Raw genomic sequence first — 19,049 nt, forward strand, 5'->3', positions numbered from 1 at the left:
TGAGACACATCTGTGGATCACTGCTAGTTGTATTGTAGCTGTATTATAGAAGGAAAATAAATCATGGAAAGGCAAATACTGCCTCTTCATGCCCCTACTAGGACAAAAAAATCACACACATCACTGCCGATTTTATGGCCAAAGCAACATACATGGCCAAGTCTGATATGAATGAGGTGGGAAAAGTATAATTCATCCCAGAGATGAGCAACACAATTTGGAGAATAATATAATCTCCCAACCTGGTTTTTGAAGTGTGATCTACAGACAACTGATCACCAGCACCCAGGGCTTTATGTGAAATGCACTGTTGTCAGACCTTGTTCCAAACCTGTCAGAATCTGCATTTTAACAAGATCTGCAAGTGATTCATTTGCCATTAGAGAAGCACTGGTGTAACCCACTGCTCAGATATTACTGTTACGCATCCAAAAACATCGGCGCTTCTTGTTTTGCTGATTTCTTACTCTACTTCCTTCTCTAATATTTTTCATGAATTGGTAGGAAGATCGGGATGCAGAGGCGGATCCCCAGATTCAACTGTAAACTTACTTTAAGGCCTTATTGAAAGTTTAGGACAGACTATGCATGCTCCTTTTCTTAGGTATAACCAAAATATAAAGGATCCAAGGCCTCTGTGTGGTGACACAGACCCATAACCTGAGTGGTAAACCCCAAGCTTTACAAGCTCTGTGGGGTACTTCCAGGGGTGGGTTTTGCTAGAGAAATTTTTCTAGGTCTCTGTTTATTTCAGCAAAAATGTACTGATTCCAAGGTAACTGTTACTCTAATGACAATGGCCTGCAAAGAGAAAATAAGAGGAGATTTGGAGTCACAGTCTCCAAGCCTTGTGTTCTATTCTTTTGCTACACCTAAATCACTGGTAAAAGCAAAGGCCAGATTTACAGCTTGGGGAATTCTCTGAAAATATGCATATGGCAACTGCCAAGGACTGTTGAATGAAAAGAATATATCTCATTGGACAAAGGGTCCTGGAAAGGGAAAGGAATTATTGTAAACACTCATTTCTAATATTTAGTCTCTCACTAAGGAACTCACAGAAGACCAGTCATAAACTGGGCACTGAGGAGGCCCAACACCCCTTTATTTTGATGGTGGAGGGGCTCCAGGAAAAGAAGAAAGAGTATGCTTTTGATATCCAGAAAAGAGGAATTCTGGCCTTGACTCTACCTTTGGCTAGCCACATGACCTTGAACAAACTCACTTCTCTGGGCCCAGGACTGCAAAGACCTACATGTTCCAAAAGGTTCTGTTACTGGAACAAACCTACTGAATTTCAAGAATTCTTCATTTTCTGTTGGTTTTATCAGTTTGGCTTCTGTTTAAGATCTCCTTTGAACAAAATATTCTACAGCTCAACAAAAACAAGTTCTTCGTGGTACCTTCTCATTTTAACAGTCTGAAAATCCAAGATTTCCCATCAGCATAAAGGACATTTTGGTGATGGTTAAGATGAGGAAGTTTTCACCTGCTATACTTAATGGGAGAGAATGTAAGGCAGCTTAACAGACAGAGGTTATTGTTTAATTCTAAAAGTGTGAAGACTTACTTCTTTCAGTTACTTAGTTTCTATAGAGGGTGAGACCAGCATAAGAATCAAGCAATTATGTAAATAATATAAATGGTATTTAAAATATGAGCTTCCGGCTGAGTCTTAGCTTTGATATTTACTAAATACTGACCCTGACTAATCCCATCATATTTTTATTTCCAATTTCATTTCATATATGATATAAATATAATAGTGCCTAAGTTGTAAGTGCCTAACTTGTAAGTGAACTGTACCTGTATTAATTATTAGCTTTCTATGTAAAAGTACCTTGATATTTTCAGTCAGATCTGTCTTCTACTTGACTGCTCAAACTCACTTGTGAAAACTTGGCCATATTTTTAACTCTAGTGAGTTCAGTTGTTATATACACACATACAAATACATTTATATATATAATATATACATGAAGATTGATAATGCCATTTTCCTCTGAAAGAGAGTACACGGAAGTGTTTAAAAAAACACAAAATACTGTAAAGATTAAAGTATTTATATGATTATCAATATCTAGTTTGCAATAGTCACCCATGGATAACTTGTATAGAAGAAGAAGGAAAAAGAAATGATTACAATCTGACTAAGCCTAGAAATGGTTATGGATGTCATGCTCTGGTAGATTGTTAAAGTAATAATCCCAGTGAATCATGCCTCCCTACCCATGCCCCTGTGTAGTCCCTTCCCAGTGTGACTTGTTTTACCAATGGGACTGCAGTGAACATGATGCAGGGGTAAGCTTGCACCTGTGGCTTGCAGTCTGAGGATGCTGCCACCACGTAAAGAAGCTCTGATTGGCTATTAAATATGCACAGACCAGCCAGCTGCCAGCACCAGCCACCCACCAGACCTGTGAGTGACACCATCTTAGACTGAAGCCCAGTTGACTTGCCAGGCAACTGCAGCTGCAAGAGTGACTCCAGACGAGACCAGCAGAAGAACTGCCCAGCAGAGCCTGGCCCTAAACACCAATCTACAAAGTCCAGAACAAATAAAATGGTGGTTGTTTTAAGTCACTAAGTTTTGATATGATCTGTTATGCAGCATTTGATAAGTGATACACAGGCAGAAAAATAAAAGAAATGTTTAAAAAGCATTCACCTACAAAGTCTTCAATCTTCTGAGCATGGTTAAGTTTATGACTGAGTGCCTAAGGGTTTTCTCCTGTTTCCAATGGATAAGAACCCAAGCCAAGTTGAAGCCACTTTATGTCTAGAGTAGCACAAAGTGGGCATCAATACAAAATTTAGTGATTCTCATTCTTCCTTCCTTATTCTTGTAATGGGCTTCATGTTTATAGAATACTTACATGCATTTTTCTATTTGATACCCACAATTTCTCTGTAAAGTCAACTGTCCACTTTCATACCTTATAATGAAAACAAAATGAATCCACAGAGAACTCTCAAGACTTGCCCAAGACAGAAGGATTGATAAAGTTGAGAGAAACTCAAATTTTAAAAATGATGTTCCCCAGTACACATTCATTTCATGCCTACCCAGTTAACCTATTTGGTAAGTCTTTATTGAACTTGAAAAGGGAAGAAAATAGAAATAAGTTGATCTGTTGATGGGTCACAGGTATGAAGGCCAACCCCAAACCATAACAAGAAGACCGTAAGTCACATTATATACTTTATTCAACCTTTAAACGTATGCATCCATATTTCTGAACGAGTATCTACAAATTTTTTTCCTTTATTTTATCAATATTTTAAAGCCAAACCATGTGGGTAATTTGTTGAAAATGGGAATTTACATTACTCATATTTCTACATTCTCTGTTACTTGAAGAACTCAACTTTGAACTCCAACTTTTATAAATAAGAGAGAATGGTTGGAATATAAGCTGAGGCCCTCACTTTCAGAGAGGTTGGAAGTTCTTTTCCGGGGGGGCTCTGAAATATGGTAAGCTTTGAACACTGAGTGAACAAACTGTTGATTGAATATCTCTGAAACATGTGTATGAAACACTTTCACATTTGCAGCATAAAAAATGTTAAAGTGGATGTCAGAAGACATGGAGTAACCCTGATTGTCGCCCTTACTTATCACTTACCCTCTCCGAACCTCAGTTACTCCATGTGTAACCTGAACTTTAACTACCACATGCCATGGAGTAACGTATGTATAACATATCTAGTAGAAGACCTGTCTCAAAGAAGGCTCCCAATAGACAGCAACCACTAACATTACTACTGCCCAGATGTTACATTTCTCATCTGTCCAGAATGGGCAATAAATCGTACAGAGTTAAGGGATCTATTTATTTTTGCACAGGAAATTAGTGTCCTAGTCAGGGCTGGAGTCCTGGTCTCTCATCTTCTGTCTCCTACCATATTCTTGCCAAGTCAGTTGGTAGCAGTCATGTCATGGTGAAAGACAGAAATTAGACTCAGTTAATTCAACACTTACATATTTAATATTTATGGAGCACTTTGTGCCAGGCACTGTGCTAGGAAGTGTGGAGGCTGCACAAATAAATTAGTATTGCTCAATGGGCAAGAGTGTGGCCTTTAGCGACAGTAAGACTGGGCTGTAACTCCTTCCTCTCACCAGATATCTGAATTTGAAAAAAGTGAATCAACTTCTCAAGCCTTGATTCCCTCATGTTTAAAATGGGAATGACTGTCTATATTTCTCATCACAACTCTCCAAGGTAGAAATATGACAAAGTGTATAAAATCAGAGCAAGACTCATAAATCACACTTGTTAATATTGTCCTTTATGCTTGCTATTTATTCTGATCTCAAAGAGCTTATAGTCTGGTAGGGGGTATAAGACAGTAACATTAAATGTACAATAAGGAAAAAAAGAAATGAATGATTATGGACAGAACAGATTAAGTATTATTGGGTTTTTAGCAGGAGGACATATTACTTCTTGCTGTGGGTATCTGATAAGATTGTCTGGTGGAAATATCATCTGAGCTGGGCCCTATAATACAGCGTTGATGGATTAAGGGTATATGGGGATTTTTAAAGGACTTTTTTGGAAAAAGAATTCTGTTTCATACTGGGCATGGGTTAGATCTTCAAGACTTCTATACAGTAATATTTGCTGGTAAAGAGATGTTTTGTAAAAGGGTGAACAGGGGAAAACAATAAATTGTTCATGGTTATGTAAAAAAAAGTATAAAAATTGGAAAACAAATCTCTGTTGACCTCTTGTGTTCTGTTTTCAACACAACCTTTTCAATGAGCGTTGACTCCCAAGAAGTATCTGTTGGCACAAAGCATAATTAGATTCGACTTTTGCCTATTAGAGTATTGTAGGACCTTAAGAGATCATAAAATCAACACGAAGACACATGCTTGGAATTAGGCTCTGCCATCTATCACTGTAGAATCAAACATGCTATAAGTAAAGGGTGAGATTTTCCTGACTTTGGCCAATATAATTACTTTTGTTCCAGGAACCCACAGGGTGGGGCTTGGATCGCCAGTTCACTCTCCAGCAAAGCTGCTGCTAACAAGTGAAACTAAATTGCTTTTCTCCCCTCCATGCATCTGGGTCCATCTGCGCAGGCCAAATAGATTAGCTTCTAATATCTCAAAACAGATGTTTGCTGTTGGAATTGTTGTGTGTGTGCAACATGTTCCACAAGTTGGTGGGAATATTCTGGGCTCCAGGGTGTATAGAGACATCATTCTGGGTGGAGTGTTGCAAACAATCAGTGTGAGTGAGCAAGGGATGCTGGCAAAGATTTGCTGTTCTTAGCACTCTCCTCGGTAGGGGAGCGACGTGGAGGAAAGTGTGCCAGGTAGCTCCCTAAGAGGGATGAATTTGGAGCTCAATGTGTACATCAGTCAAGATCTAGTCAGGAAAACCAAAGCCACATCAGCTCTTTTAACATAAAGTATTTAACATAGGAAATTGAGTGGGTCAGAAAACACAAAACAGGGAAACAAATGAGACAAGGATAACTGCAAGGAGAGCTTTCATCCCTAGGGCTGAGGGAAGGAACAGAAGTAATTGGCATTATTAAAACGTAGAAAGCTTGCAAAAACAAACAAACAAAAAGATCCTGCAAAGCTGTGACTCCTGAGACGCGGACGCTCTCTAACCAAAGTTGACAGCTCAGAAACGCAAATGAGTCACTCAGTGGAGCTGGTACTCAGAACAGTGACTGGCTTGTGCTGGAAACTGGAAGGAGCTGCAGTGAGCTCTTCCTGGGAGTGCAAGGAAAATGGAAAGTGGAAACAACTAACTGTTTTGACTTTGCACGCCTGGGCCCCACTCCAGACCCACTGACTCAAAATTTTATAGCAAGCTGTCCATACATGTATATTTTTTAACAACTAGTCAACCCAGGTGGGACTACTGGACCCTCAGCTTCTTTCCCAAGGCATTTGAAGATGTTTTAAACTGATTTAATATGTCTAAGAATTGTCTTTAGCTGTCTTGACCTTTCTAGTAATGGGTGGTTTAGACATTTGAGCTGTCACTGGCCATAACTCTTCTCAGTGGAGATCAGTCAATTGCTTGTTCTGTCTGATTCACCTTGCCAACACTTTATTTCCAGCTCTTGCATCAACCTGGCTCATTAGCCAGTGGGGTAACTAATTATTCATCCACTCAATGCCTATTTTATGCCAAAAAATATACTAGGAGCAAACATTCAACTTAAATGAAAACCAACATAGTCTTGGCCCCTCCCTATGTCATTTTCATCTATTAGGAATTAGGCATTTACAAATAAACACATGAATCCATATGTAATTGCAAGTCTTCCGGTAAATCTTATGAAGAATAGAGTGTTATAAAAGTATTATGCAGATTGGCTACAATAATGGCTGTGATTATTCTACTCACTGTAAGCACACAATTTGCAACACATCTTTGGAGCTCCTCTCAATTAAAGGTGAAGTCTATTTCCTCACACTTTTGAATCCGAACTGACCCCTATGGTTTGCGTTAGCCAACAGAGTGTTGTAGAAGTGGCACCGTCTGTGTTCCAGGTCTAGGTCTCACTCTTGGGAACACCACCTGTTACCATGTGAACAAGCTCAGGCTCTTGTGCTGGAGGATAAGTAAGCATGTGAGCTGGGATGGTTTGTCCCATGTGGGAGAGACTTCACAGGGCAGAGATGGACTTATCTCAGCTGAAATCATTCTAAGGCAGACCCCTGAGCAGCAGATCGCAAGGTATACCCAGCTATCCATAGAAGAACTGCCAACTGAATTCAAAATAGCAGTCTGATGTATTGTGAGCTAAAAAAAAAAAAAAGTGTATTGTTTTTAAGCCTTTAGGTTTTAGAGTGGTTTGCTATACACTAAACAGAATGTATAAAGGTAATCAATGTAGAGAAAAATCTGGGCTTCAAAATTAAGTATCCATCTGAATTATCTGATTCCGATTCTATGTTGAGGGGGTGCCTCTGGGCCTTTCATTGTTTTGAGCTATTTTATGGCTGTATATGTGTACAATTTGTATAAAGGGAATCATGTAAATATATGCTTCCTTCATGTATCATTATATTTTTTAGATCCATCCATGTTGTATCATGTTTCAATACTTCATTACTTTTTATAGCTAAATAAAATTCTGTTGTATAGATAGTACTGCTTTTGTTTATCCTTTTACCAATTAATAGCCATTTGGGTTGCTTTCATTTGGGGTCTATTATGAATTATGCTGTTATGAACATGAGTGTACAAAATTTTCTGTGGACTTAGATTTTCACTGATCTTGGGTGTATGCATAAGAGCAAAATTGCTGGACCAAGTTGTAAATGTATGTCTGGTATTTAAAGGAACTGCAAAAGTGTTTTCCAGTAGACCTGCACCATTTTACATTCTCCCAACAATGCATGGAGGTTCCAATTTTCGGCATTCATGATGAAATTTGCTATTGTCTTTTTTTAATTTTAGCCAACATGATGGGTATGAGGTAGCAACTTGCTGTATTTTTTATTTGCTTCTTACTAATAATTACAGTAAACCCTCTCTATCCATGGGTTCTGTATGCACCCATGGTTTCAACCAACTTTGGATTGAAAATATTTTTTTTTAATTCCAGAAAGTTCCAGAAAGCAAAATTTGAATTTGTCTCATGCCAGCAACTATTTATATAGTATTTACATTGATATTTACAGATATTTAGATAGCACTTACTTTGTAATAAGTATTATAAGTAATCTAGAAATGATTTAGAGTAAAGTATATGGGAGGATGTGCATAGCTTATATGCAAATACTACACTGTTTTCTGTAAGGGACCTGAACATCTTTGGATTTTGGTACCTGCAAGGAAGGGTTCCTAGAGCCAATTCCCCAAGGAACAACTGTAATGTTGTTGAGCATCTTTTGATGCACTTATTTTATATATTAGAAGAACTGTCTGTTCAAGTCTTTTGCCCATTTTATAGTTGGACTGTTTTCCTTTTTATTATTTACTTGTGAGTTATTCATATATTCTGGCTACAAGTCCCAAATCAGATACATGATTTCAAATATGTTCTCCCAGACTACAGATTGTCTTTTCACTTTCTTGATTGTGTAATTTGAAGGACAAGAGTTATAAATTTTGATGAAATTTAATTCATCTTTTTTTTTTTTATCAGTGTGCTTTTGGTGTTATATATAAGAAGCCATTGCCAAACCTAGCCTTACAAATATGTGTTATTCTAACCGCTTTGCAGCTTTAGCTCCATTAACTGTAAGATCCATATGAGATATTTCTGTGTATGATGTGAGCTAAGGGTTCAAATGCTTTCTTTTATATGCAGATATCCAGCTGTCTCAGCACCATTTTTCTTTTTTTATTTTTTAATTGAAGTAAAGTCAGTTTACATTGTTGCATCAATTTCTGGTGCACAGTATAATGTTTCAGTTGTATATCTATCTATCTATCTATCTATCCACATACATATATTCCTTTTCATATTCTTTTTCATTATAGGTTACTACAAGATATTGAATATAGTTCCCTGTGCTATACTGTAGACTTGTTATTTATCTATTTTATATATAGTAGTTAGTATCTGTAAATCTTGAACTCCCTGTTTATTGCTTCCCACCCTTTTTCCCCCTGGTAACCATAAGTTTGTTTTCTATGTTTGTGAGTCTGTTTCTGTTTTGTAAATAAGTTAATTTGTGTATTTTTTTAAAGATTCCATGTATAAGTGATATCATATGTTATTTTTCTTTCTCTCTCTGGCTTACTTCACTTAGAATGATGCTTTCTAGGTCCATCCATGTTGCTGCAAATGGCATTATTTTTCTTTTCTATGGATGAGTAGTATTCCATTATATAAATATGCCACTTCTTTATCCAGTGATCTATTGATGGACATTTAGGTTGCTTCCATGTCTTGGCTATTGTAAATAGTGCTGCTATGAACATTGGGGTCCCAGCACCATTTGTTGAGAGACTAAACTATTCTTTCCTCATCAAACTTTGCATTTTGTCAAAAATTAATTGACTGTAAATGTTAAGAGTTCTCCTCTGGATTCTCAGTTCTCTTTCACTGATCTGTGTCTACCCTTGTGCTAGTACCACAACGTTTTGATGACTGTAGCTTTGTTGCAAGATTTGAAAACTGGAAAATGTGTGTCTTCCAACTTTCTCTGTTCTTTTTTCAAGATTGTTTTGATTGCTATGGGTTCCTTTCATTTTCATATGAATTTGAGGTTCAGTTAGCCAATTTTAGCAAAAAAAAAAACTGAAATGTTGATAATGATTGTGTTAAATCTGTTAATCAATAGATCAATATGAGGCATGAACCAATTGTGAGATCTGCCTGTATTTACCATTAAAAATGAGTTAAGTAAAGCCTTTAACATGTACTTATTTTAAATGTTAAGAAAGGTATAATTTTATATCTTCTTGAAAGTTATTTTCAACACCAGACACGAAGTTTGGACTATCACAGGGCTCAGCCTTAACCTCTCAGCCCTTTCTCTACACTTTTTCCTAAACAAGTCATTTACACCTACAGCTTCAATTAGCCTTGATCTATACATCAGTGCCTCCAGATTTTTTTTTTCCCACTGTCTAAAACCTCATTGTCTCAGCTCCAGACAGACTCTTAATTTTACCTGCCTACTCAACATCTCCACTTACACGTCGCAAAGGCACTTCTAGCTCAACAGGACTGAGCTTGAATTTATTCCTTCAGCAACCTGGCCTAGGTCCTGTTCTACCATTGATCTCTATGTCATTAAAAGAGAACAACTTTTATTAGGTTGCATAAGCCAGATACCTAGGAATCACTGTTTACCTCTCCTTCTTTGTGCTTCCACTCCTACCAAATTTACCGGAGAGCTCAGTCTAGCTTTCTCCATAGCTACTGATACCCCTTCCCACTACAAGTACCGTCATGTCCTCTTTAGACCACTGCAGTTGTTTTCTAACTGGTTTTCTTACATCCACTGTGGCCACCTTTGCTCTATTCTCATCATTGTAGGCAGATTAAAAAAAAAAAAAAAAGTCTGATCATGTCAATGGGCTTAAAATCCTATAATGGCTTCTTATATCTTTTGCATCTTGTATCTCTTGGATAAAGATCCAGCCTCTTCCTACAGCACAGGGTCGTGTATGCCTTGACTCTTACCTTTCTACCCTCTCTTATACCCTCCACAATGTGACCAACCGCTTTACGTTTTGCTCATTTTCTTAGATCTACTGTTATCCCTTTTGCATCTTCTGTTCTCTTGACCTCAACCATCTATTACCCAAATTTCCATCTACTTAAATCCTATATATCTTTTAGATTTCTGTCAATTTTTACAGGAGATGATTCTCTGATTCCCCAGCCAGGCAAATTTTGTATATGCCTTTATAGAACAATATCTCTTTCCTTAGAGCAGCTATTAATCTTTACACCAATTTTTCAGTGAGTATTTGGTTATTACCCATCTCCCTACTAGACTAAAATCCTTATTAACTCAGAGACCTGGTCTCTGTTGGTTAATTGTGCAATGGCCAGTTGTCTTTCTCTTGGAATTAAGACATGAAACCACTTACTTTTTTTTTTAAAGGGAAAGAAAGTAAATACAATTTGTACTAATGTAACTGAAGTTTAGGGGCTCAAATCCCAGTTTCAAGTGAGTCAGGATTCAGGTACACAAATGGTGTTTTCTTCTCATCTCTTGGCTCAGTTTTCTTCTACACATGCTTCATTTTCAGAAAATCTCTTGCCATTTTCAGAAAGATGGCAAGTGACAATCCAGGCTTAAGTTCTACCATCTTGGCTGTCCCAACAGAAAATTCCGGAGAAATTTCCCAGTCTAATTCTCAGTGAGATGGATTGGTTCACACCCACTCCTGAACCAATTACTGTGGCCAGGCATGCTTGATTACTTCCAGAGCCACGGGAAGGCATCAGGCTCACTCAAACAGTTTGAGCAAGAGGTTAGCAAAGGAAGGAAAAAAGAAGAAAGGCCACATACGCTAGGTGGAAAAAGCAGCTGTGACTCTTCAGTATCTTGCATGCAGTGTCTGGCTTATAACTTTTGCCCAATAAGTACTATTCAAATGAATAAAGTAAATTAGGCACAGTTGATGTTGGGAGAATAAGTGATGAAAAGAAAGAGGATGTTGGAGCAGCTCTGTTGCGAGAATGAACTTGGCCTTAAATGTCATTTTCATCCTTTATTACCTGGGTAACCACAAGCAAGTTATTTAGACACCTTGATCTTGAGTTTTTCTCCATCTGTTGAATTGTGATAGTAATCCTTAACATCCAGAGATTTCATAAGTACACTAATAAAGTGCTTGCACAGAACAAGCTCACAAGACTTTATTTTTCATTCCTTCCTGGTTCCTTCTACTTCCAGACTTTATTACTACCTATATGTCAATCCTTGCCCTTTCATTGTTTGATGTGAGGGCTACAGCTGTCTGAATCTGGGGCACTATTTTCCAGTTTTATCTATTGACATCTGAATGTCTGCTAATCAGCCAGGGGGAAAAAGAGAAAAAAGAAAGGACTGAGTTTCAGAAAAAAATGGGGAAAATGACAGTTATGAGTCAGATGAGGTTGGCAGGTATACCATGTGCCCTGCTGTCTACACCACCCAGTGGAACCTTGAGCCCTTTAGATCCTTTCCATTCAATTTGCACCTGGTTCTCAGGGAGCTGTAGCTCACAGTTAGCACAATGAACTTGGCTGTATTGTTCTGTGCTATTTCCTCCTGCCCTCGCCTGAAACCACATTTCAATCAATTACTAATGTCAGCGTGGGAGTCATAATCCTGGTTTAGAGCTGCTGCAAGTTGCCACAACTCCATGGGTCAGGAAAAGGAGTTTGACTGTCTAAGGCAGCATACCTGAAAGCCAGACAAAGCTTTCTGTTTTCTCCCAGGCAGTAACCAAGAGCAAGATCCAACCCAATCTACCTCATAAATACCTATTTCTTTTCCAAAGAAAGAGTTAATTCTGCAGCTCAAACCCCATGCCTGGTTGTGAATGTCTTTGAAAATCACTGTTCCCCTAGTTCTAGGTAACTTGTCTTTATAGACCATAGGAATCTAGCCTAACATACAAAGCCCACAACAAACTTATGCCTAAAACTTAAATGGCATTTCTTGTGTGTGAATGTTGAGGCTGTGTCAAGCCAGAAAGCTTGGAGGAGAGGCACCAACGATGCTTGGAGACAAGACAAGAAAATATCTCCGGATTCCCGAGTGACACAGGATTACTGTTTCTGGGAGATGCATCAGGGTGCATTAGCACAGCCCAGGGAGTGCCATGTGCTTGTCAGTTTCAGCTTTAGCGCCAGCGATAGTCAATCAGCTTCATCAAAAATGCAAAATCCAGAGGTGACCAGTTGGCATTAATCTGAGAGCGTTGTACTGCAGGGGCAGCTGCCCTAAGCCCATATCTCATCCATCTCTTGGTTATAGATTTTTCTAATTAGTGTATATACTTAATTGAGAAATATTGGTGAAAATGAATGGCTTGTTGACAAGCATGATAAATTCTGGAAATGGAGCAGAATTAAAGGCTACATGGATTTTAGAGACATTCCCAATCATGCATAAATAGGGAATTAGAATCCAGTAAGAGAAAATACCTTAGAAGCATACAGGGTTCAATTTCTAAGTGATGCAATGTTCAGCTATTGGTTTTGGAGGATAATTGGTTACTTAAGCCCAAAAATAAAAGGACAGAATCTCTGGAATGTTGTTTACCAATCCACCTTGACAGTAAGTGATCTATCAAGCAAGGATTGGTCAGGGCACCCAGAAAGACAGAGAGATAGATGTAACATCATCAAATTTATAGACAGGTTACGTGAAGTGATTTTCTAAATTAATGCCCATATGTGTGTTGGACTTTGATTTGAGACTTGATTTCATGATACCTTGGCAGTGAAGTTGTGGGAGAGTAACTGATTCTCACCTCAAACTCTTTTTAGTGGTTGCCACGATCAACCTAATAGAACCTAAAGTAGGGCATATTTAATTTAGTTGAGTTAATAACTTGTGGCTTTTAAGAAATTCACAACATTTTCCTTCTTTATCAGCCTTCATCAATGGCATCAGTCATTCCTGAGTCTTTGAATATTAAGTCAGCAGTATAAATGGCCCAGACGTGACCATTCTTAGGATGGTAACTATAATCTGGTAAGCAACTGACATTTGCACATAGCTGCATAGATCATAAAGCTTCATTCACATACACATTATCACACACAAGACAGAGCGCTGAAATCAATTCATGGACACTTTTATGCTCCCCACAGCACACAGTGTTCTAGTGTTGAAAAGGCAGAGCGTGGGTATCAGGTAGCAGAGGTGTGTACAGTGTTCTCTCAAACCACTGTTGGTGTCACATTTGCCAACACCTCATTGGCCCAAGCAAGCCACATGGCTGAGTCAAGTGTCAGAGCAAGAGGGATCTGGAAAGTCCTGTCTGCTGGCTGGGGGAGGCCAGGGTAACCTCAATGATGTAGGAAGGTGGGGCCCCAAGATGGAAACTGAGGGGAGAGAGACAGCCAGGAGTGCCACCCAAACAGTATCAGATAAGGAAGTGAGCGAGAAGTAACCTCTTACTGTACGAAGTCTCTGAGACCCATTTCTTATGATTGTGGTTGTTTGTGATTTAGTTGTTTCGGACCCCAGCCTGGCCAGGCCTATTCTGACATGTACGGAAATCATAATATTTCTGTCTTAAATTACTCTTCTGGGTTTGCTTCATGGTATGTTTGCTGGTCCCTAACTGTGTGCATGTGTGTGTTTAGAGCTATACTTTTGTTCAGCAAATCCACATCTTGTAGTAGAAAAATCTGAAGGTTCACACCTGTAAGTGTGTGCTTGGGTGTTAGGGCTACTACTTAACAAGCCGTGTGACATTAGTTATTTGGCTTTTCTAAGAAATTTTCTCTAGAAAGTTGAAGTAGCAACACCTACTTCATGTGGTTGCTGTGAGGCCTTGAAGAGCACATATGATAATAGCTACGAAGTTTTCTCTTAGATTATAAACTGTGCAGATACTAGTTGCTAACAGTATTCATGTGGAGCTTGTAAAATCAAATGCGAAATAAACACTGAGTTGTTATAATATTGGAGAAACATATCCCTTATATCGTCCCAGCTCAAGCTTGCTGGACTTGAACAGCAATCTTGTATCCAGGATTCTGGGTTCTTTGGGTTCAGAGACAGAGGGGAAATTCCTGTGTTAAGTGTGCATCCCCTCCAGGCAAAGTCCAAAGATCTCCTTCATGGAGTTGACAGATCCCTTTGCATGGAGGCTACTTTTTCTACATTTTCCCTAAACCATCATATGGCCACCCTGCTCTGTATTCTTGCCATACTGAACCTCCCAGGGTTCACAGGCCTGTGTCTCTACACAGCTTCTCCAAGGACTGGAATCTCCCCACTTCATTGCCAGGCCACCTGCATCTCCCAAAGCCAGGGAGGCAATATTCCCCTCAACACTGAAGACTTGATTCCAACCTTGCATTTTTGGGAAAGCCTCTGTTCCTCTCCTCCCACCCTCCAGGCAGAGTTAGTCATTCTCTTCCTGGGCTGGAACAGGGCCTTACACATTCTTCTTACAATACTTCACTTATTTTGTTTACATGTCTGTCTCCCCAGCAAGATGCTGAGCTCTTGGGAACATGTCTGTGTTACCCATCTCCACCCTTAGCACCTAGCCCAGTGCCTGGAACCTTCACAAAGGCATCTGGGTCCACAGAGAAATTCTTCTAAACTTTCAATTGTGTATTTAGAGAACTGGTAGATTTGGCTTACTGAAAATAACCTCTCTTCTTTGAGGGCTCTGATGAACATTTGAAATTATAAGATTACTATAATATTTAAAAAAAAAAATACATTTCTGCCCAATATAGCTTCCCCCTCGGATGGGTGGTGAACCCGAGAGCATTAAATCAGTGTTTTTTAAACTCTCTGGGCATCTAACCCAACTGGGAGAACTTGGTAAAAATACAGAGCTGAGATCCCCATCTTAGACCCTAGGAATTGCAATCTTTGGGGGAGAAGCCCAGGTATCTGTATTTCCAGAAACTTCCCCGAGTAATTCTGATTGCCTGCCAGTTTTGAGAACTGTTGCATGAAGCCAATTTGACTTATAAATTGTGGGTTCCAATTGCTTCAAATGTTTCTTGTTGCCCAAAGGGGCAGAAACAAAAGTGCCCATTCAGAGCCAGACGCCCTCTCCCCACCCAGCCGCAGGTGCCCAGCTCTCCCTGGGGAGTTTCTGCCGCCTTTCTTATCGCTTGGCGGACTTTGATCAGGAGCTTCTTCATTCTGGTGCGTTCTCCACTTCAAAGCTGGGAAACCTGATCAGCACCTCTCTCTTCCCTGCACCCAGGCCCCAGCCGGCCCCACAGGTGGGCTGGTCACTCTCAGGAAGTCTGTGCAGACAGCCTCAGCACTCTGCTATAGGCCAGAGGCCACGCTTTTGTGTGGCACTGCTGTCTGACTCTCCCCTACACAATAGGTGCCAAAGAAAACCAGGAGAGTGAATACAACCTGGTTCTAAGCCCGTTGCCGTGGGTGTGAAATAACCACACTTAGGGTGCAGTTGTAGGGACAGTTTTACGGCGTTCCATCTCCTAATCCCCGAGGCAAGTCTACCTGAGTTAAACAGCAAAGGTTCTTTACGAAAAAGAATCATTTTGAGCTTCCAGAATAAACTGCCTTTTACCTGAGCCACTAAAATGAGCTCCCAAGTGAAACTTTGCAAAAGGGAAAATGCTAGATGGTCTGCTATGGGAACACAGGAGCAGTGCTAGGTCAGCATCCTCAGTAAATTACTTAATGTCAGAAGAGTGGCGTGTGCTAGTGTCAGATGCTCTTTTAAACCCGGATTATCAAGTCACTCCCCCCAAACCTACCCCCCACCAAAAGTAGCCAAGGGACAAACCAAACCTTACATTTAAATGAACACAAATAAATCATAAAGTCGTTTTAAAAAGCAGCCATGCTAAGATATAACTCATTTATCATAACATTTACCCACTTAAAGCATATGCATCAATGGTTTTTAGTATAATCACAGACTAACTCAATGATGTCCACAGTGTAAGTTTAGAGCATTCTCATCACCCAAAAAGAAACCCTATACCCATCAGCAGTCATTCCTCATCTTCCTCCCCCTGTACAGCCCTGGGCAACTCTAATATCCTTTGTGTCTCTATATATTAGTCTCCTTTGGACATTTTATGCAAGTGGAATTCTACAATAGGTGGTCTTTTGTGAATGACTTATTTCACTTAGGCAGTTTTCCAGGTTCTTCTATGTTGTAGCATTTATCAATGCTTCATTTCTTTGAGTAATAGCTGAGTACTGTTTCTTTGTATGGATATGATACATTTGTTCATCCATTAATTCACTGATGGGCATTTACACTGTTTCTATTTTTTGGCTTTCAGTGAATAATGTTACTCTGAAGAGTCATATACAAATTTTTGTGTCTACATGTGTTCTAATGTCTTTCCCAGGAAAAGAATTTCTGAGTCATATAGTAACTCTATAATTAATATTTTAAGGAACTGGCAAATTGTTTCAAAAGAGGCTGCACTATTTTATATTGTCATCAGCAATGTGTGATATCTCTACATCCACACTCAAACTCATCATTTTCTGTCTTTTTTTCCCCTCCTTTTTCAGTTTTATTGGGTAGAATTATTATAGTTCTACTGCACATACACATTACATTGCATATAAATACATATACACAGAATACTGCCCTTTTTTTAGTTTACATATATGTACTAATTATTGTTTCTAAGACCAGATTACAGCTTTAGCTTTTTAAACTTACATAGTTATCAAAGAAATAAAGCCAACTACAAAATAAAAATCAACAGAATGTGGTAATTCGATCATAAAGGGTAGTCAAATGTGCTTACACATTCACGAAATCAATCATCTTAGTTATAAATAATAAGTAGTTCATTTGTGTCCTTATTATTACTGTTATTATTTTTTAGATCCCTCATATAAATGGTGTCATATAGCATTTTTCTTTCTCTTCCCAGCCAACTTCACTTAGAATGACAGTCTTCAGGGGGATCAGCCAAGATCATGGAGTAGAAGGATGCTGGTAGCTCACCTTCTCCCACAAATATACCAAAACTCATCCACGGACCTACCCAGCCAGCCAGAGCACCTGCTGACCTCTGACAGAACATTGCCCTGTTCAAAAGACAAAGATGCCATGAATCTGGTAGGAGAAAAGGAAAAAACAGAGAAGAAAAACCAAAACAGTGTGGTACCAGTCCCGTGGGGAGGGAACTGCAAAGGAGGAATAGTGCTCGTTCACTGAATCTCCCCCTCTCCAACGGAGAGGTCAGCGGGACAGAGTGGGAACCTCTGAGGCTTGGATCTGTACAGAGCACCCCTTGACCGAGAGAACTAAGTTAAATGGGCATAGAAGATCTCAGCAAGCCCCAGCCCTAGAGGCAAAGTGGCAGGTAGGGGACGAGACAGGCTGCTGGAAACTGGCAGATGACTGGAGCAGGCTGCACAGAGGCAACCCCGGGGGACTTCAGGGTGCTGTGCGCCATGGATGAGAAGGTATACACTGCAAAACAACCTGGGCCCTCCATAAAATATGAAAAGAAAAAACACGGCTGATGTGCCCTGAGGGGAAGAGAGCCATACCCACTAGCTCTAAAAACATGCTGAAGGTTTTTGGGATAAGACAGGCGGGGCTCAGCCACAGCTGCCATATCCTCCAGTGCTTAGTACACAGGCAGGAGTGGGACCGAAATCTGAATCCATACCTAAGGGCTTAGCTGCTTCAAAGGCGAAAAGGAGTCTTGTTTACAGCCCGAGGCAGATAGGATCTTTCTGCCCTGGTATCTCTGAGAACTCTCGCCTCCAAGAGAAACGAACAAGGAGCTGAGTCTTGGCATGGAGCAGGGGCAGGGCTGTTCTGCCATCTTCCCCGAGCCTGCCTACAGAGGGCAGACCCAAGGTGGAGCAGGCAGCTGCACAGAACAGGAGAGCGACTCCTGCTGGGAGAGGGCAGGTAGCCACTCGCCTTCCCAGCAGGATTGCGCCCCCTCCCAGCACCACTGTCAGGTGCTGGAAGGGGGCATGATCTGCCTGCCTATGGGCAGCATCTGACCATGGCATCAGGAGGAGGAGTGACCCCCCCGCCTACCCTGCTGTTGGGAGGGGGTGCGAACTAACCTGTGGGACCCACCTGCCCACCTTGTAGGAGCACAGCACCTGACCATGGTGTTGGGAAGGGGCACGATCGGCTTGCCGACCTGCACTGGGAGCAGCACAGATGAGGGGCACCAATGGAAGGACTCTGTAAGCAATGAGCTGAGTTCGCTCAGCAGGGCGAGGACAGAAAGACCTCTTGATAAAATCATTAAATGCGCAGTCTCCACAAGAACACATTCCCTTTTTTTTTTCTTTTTTTCCTCTTTTTAATCTGTTATATTTTCTATTACCTTTTTAATTTTTATTTTTTAAACAATCGTATATGTCTCCAGTTTTAATCCCTTTTAAATTTTTCCTTCAAAATATGTTTATTTTTATCATTTTTTAAAATCCACCTCATTTCATTTTCATTTCTCTTTGTTTTGATCTGTTATTAATTATATTCAGGTATCAATTTTTTTGTTCTTTTCTACATTTTTTAAGGTTTTTAAAAGAGTTCTCAACTTGATTGCTCTTTTGCTTTAACTTGTTCTTCTGTTATTCATTATACACTGCTTTCAAACCTTTTTTTCTCCCTTCTTTTAAAATTCTCTCTTTTTTTAAGTTTTATTCCTGAATAGGTTTTAGATAGATAAATAAATAAATTCCCTAATGACCACAATAGATAACTGGTACTCCATAAGCCACAGTGCCAGAGACATATGAGCAAGATGAAGAAGCAGAGGAACCACTCCCAATTAAAAGAACAAGGAAATCCCCTGAAAGAACAATCAATGAAATAGACATTGATGGCCTACTAGATCAAGATTTCAAAAAAGGAGAGATCAGAGTACTGAAAGAAGTAAAAGAGAAAATGTTTAGAGATATAAAATGTGTCAAAAATGAAATT

This window comes from Camelus bactrianus, chromosome 19 (genome assembly GCF_048773025.1).
Source record: "Camelus bactrianus isolate YW-2024 breed Bactrian camel chromosome 19, ASM4877302v1, whole genome shotgun sequence".
Classification (NCBI taxonomy): domain Eukaryota; kingdom Metazoa; phylum Chordata; class Mammalia; order Artiodactyla; family Camelidae; genus Camelus; species Camelus bactrianus.